The sequence below is a fragment of the Myotis davidii genome, unplaced genomic scaffold (genome assembly GCF_000327345.1).
Source record: "Myotis davidii unplaced genomic scaffold, ASM32734v1 scaffold120, whole genome shotgun sequence".
Classification (NCBI taxonomy): Eukaryota; Metazoa; Chordata; class Mammalia; order Chiroptera; family Vespertilionidae; genus Myotis; species Myotis davidii.
The window spans coordinates 1,435,754-1,439,521 of NW_006294778.1; positions in this window are offsets into that span (position 1 = coordinate 1,435,754).

The window sequence follows — 3,768 nt, forward strand, 5'->3', positions numbered from 1 at the left end:
CCCAATCGGCCCTGCTCTGAGCCCGACCAGGGGCTGCACCTAGGGATTGGGCCTGCCCTCTGCCACCCGGGAGCAGGCCTAAGCCAGCAGCGTTATCTCCCGAGGAGTCCCAGACTGCTAGAGGGCACAGGCCGGGCTGAGGGACCCCCCTCCCCCCTGAGTGCACAAATTTTTGTGCACCGGGCCTCTAGTGTTTAAAGATTCAGAAAACAGCTAATGATAATTAGTACTTAATTATTCAGAGTGGGCAAATGCGGTAAGGTAAAATATAAACAGGGAATGTGGGTGAATGGGGGTGTGGGAGTTCTCTGTAGTGCTCTGACAACTTTAATGTAAGTTTGAAATAATTTAAAAATGGACTTACAAATAATGATTTTTTAGAAGGATAATCTCCTATACAAAGTATTTATGGTAGGTCATTTGCCAGCAGGCCACCGCAGTTTTCTCCTATCCTGGGTTCCTCTGCAAGGTGGCTTTCCCCCATCAAGAGGTGGACCCTTCCGTCTCAGTCTGCACTGGCCTTGTGACTTGCTTTGACCAAAAGAATGCAGACCCTCCAATGGCCTAGCAGCCTCCATTCTTTCCTTCTTGCTGCTCTGAGATTGGTACTGAAAGAAGCCCAGACCTCCTTGGGGATGAAGGACCATAAAAAGAGAGACCATCTTAGGCCATCCAGCAATTCTATTTCTCTGATAATAAATCATGGCTGTTGTAAGTTTTGGAGTGGCTCATTACACAAATTAGGAAACAGCATATTACTGTTTCCTTCAGTATACATAAGAATCAACATTAACTGCTGAACAGGAGTTTTCCTCAGTATCAATACAGTGGTTATATTTCTCTGCAAAGCTATCCCTGTCTTCCATTAGAGAATTGCTTTGCACACGGGTTAATAGTGATAGAACTTTCTAGTTGATGGAGATCTTATACCTATGTGGCCTCATTTCACCTTTACTGTAAGCCTGTGAGATGGAATAAGTGTTACTACCCTGAATTCTACAGATGAAGAAATAAGTTCAGAGAAGTCATGTCACTTGTCCAAGGAAACACATCCAGGAAATGCTGAGGTCACGACTGGAATCTTGGAATCTAGATCCTTTCTATAGCTGAAGTCATGGGCCTTCTGTAAGAACACTTCCTCTCCCTCACATGTCAAACCAGAGTTATATCAGGAAGTGCTCTCACATTCCAAATCAACCTTGATTGCTGTGCAGCTAAATAGGTGTTGGGAGTGTGGGGGTCCCCTAAATAGCCAGGGCCCCAAATGTACTTTATTCTACTTGTCCCTTGCTTTGTTTGTTTTGGTTTTTCCTAGGTGGGTATTGAGCTGTGAGTCTTCAAATAGGCTGTTAGGATTGAAAGTGATGTAGTCATTTGAATCTGCAAAGGACTACTTCAGAACAGTGAAAGAAGAGATGGTGGTTGGAAATAAGGGTGAAAAGTAATTGAATTGCAGAAATCCTGGTTTTATTTTTCTTAGCCATGGTCACCAACTGAAACATACTTATTTATGCTTGTTTATTAACTCTTCCTCTTCCTAATATTAAACTCCATGTAGGCAGTCAGTACGTGCTTGCTGATTGATGAATGGATGGATGGATGAAGACCAACCAGACACAGTTTGCTACCACCTGTCTGTGTGATAAGTACTTCGCCTCTCTAAGCTTCAGTCTCCTCATCTTTAAAATAGAAGTGATATATAATACCTACATCTTAGGAATGTTGTGAAGATCAGATGAGAGTAGTACATTTAAGGGCCAGCCCGCCTTCTTGTCGGTCCTCAGAAAATGTTAGCTAATGGGAAATTTCTGTCAGTGGAGGTGTTTTAAGAGAGAACAGATACACTTCTGCCCTCTATGGTTTAATCCTTCATTTCACTAAAACCCCCAGGGTTAAACCAGGTCATTTCCCAAGGCGCTTTCTGGTCCCATGACTCTGAGATAGGATTCCTTCCCCAGAGATTTCCACTGTCAGGGAAATGAGAAATGTCTTCAGGAGTGGCCCCTTCAACGCTTGCTCTGTAGGCAAAAACCAGTTTGGAGAGTTTTCTCGTCTGGCTGCGCCTTCTGCAGCATCTGCGGTTTCGCTCTGGCCCTGGTTAATGACAGCAAGTAACCCAACATGAAAAGGCCGCTGACAGGTTTTCACAAAAGGACGCAGCTAAATAGCTACGAAAGGATTAAAAACCAATCTCACCACCCAGACAGCCTGGGCATCAAACACACACATAACTCAGCGATAATAATCAAAGAGCTAGAAATAGTTCTATGGTTTCATGGACCAATAAAGAAAATATAAAGCAACTTTAGGCCCTCTGCCCTCTCCCAGCAGCCGGTCGGTCCGCCTGATGGGATGAAAGGGTTGGCAATGGCTGATAGGGCCTAGGGGCAGAGCCTGCCTTTTTAGCAATCACTCTGCAGGGAAGATTCCATCTCAGCCCACATTTCCATCAAAAGTCATTCCCAGCATGGCACGTGGGCTTGTTACCCATTTCTGCAGATGACAGTGATAACCTTGGGAGCTTTGAAGAAAACCTTTGTCTAGACAGAAACAGCTCAGAACGCTTTTGAAAATGCACCATCTGACACATCTTGGTTGGCGTGCTTATAGCTGAGTAACGCTGACTCATCCTGTGAAATGCCTTTCCAGCTTAATAGGACTTCGCTCTCAAATTCAAGTTAAGGCTTATAGCACCTGGAGTTGGAAGAATGACAGTTCAGCGCAATGGTCCAGGGTTCAAGTTATGCTACTGACAGATCAGCAACTGCTGACCATAGAAGCAGACGATCCAGATGGATGAAGGATGCCTCAATTCCACTCTCCTCCAAGCACTATTCTTTCCTAGGTTATCCTGTTCTTCTGTTGCCCCCAGAAATTTCACAAAGGGAAGAAAGTACTGAGGTACTATTTTCTTTCTCTCCAGCCCTTAATTCTTACTCTGCACTGGTTGCTCTGTTGAAGTTTTCTACATGAGAAGAGGTTTTTTGTTTTGTTTGTTTTGTTTGTTTGTTTGTCTCAGAAGCCACACACAAAAGGAAATAAATTATTGAGCATCTATTATTTGCTGCCAGACTCTTGAGCAAGGTGTATTGCATATATTACCATTATCTCATACAATGAACACTGTAGAACTTTCCAGAGTTAGCTATTGTCATGAAACTATAAACTATAAAATATAAATGAGTCAAATTTAAAATTGTGTCATCACAAAGGAGACTTGTGCCAACTTTTTAACCAAGTCATTAAAAACTGTTAATACTTGTGAAACCAGACATTACCTAAGGGACAATACTAAACCCATAGAGTCATACTTTTCATACAACCCTCTTCTCTTTTTTTTCCTTCATCCATTTTTTAATCAGTTTGTTTTTTGTAGTTCTTTTTAAAAAATTTTTTTTTCAATTACATGTCTGGCCTGTGGTTGAACATCAACCTATGAACCAGGAGGTCGAGGTTCAATGTGTGAGCTTTATCCCCAGTAGGGGCCATACAACCCATCGATGATTCTTTCTCATCATTGATGTTTCTATCTCTCTCTTCCTCTCCCTTCCACTCTCTGAAATCAAAAACATTTTTAAAAAAAATTTTTTTTCAATTACAGGTGAAAAGGGTGTAGGGATTGAGAAGTATAGATTGATAGTTACAAAAGAGTCATGAGAATGTAAAAAGTACCACATAGGGAATAGAGTCATAATATTGTAATAACTATGTATGTATGTATGTACTAACCTGGCAAGGTGGGTGCTGGAAATATCAGGAGAATACTTT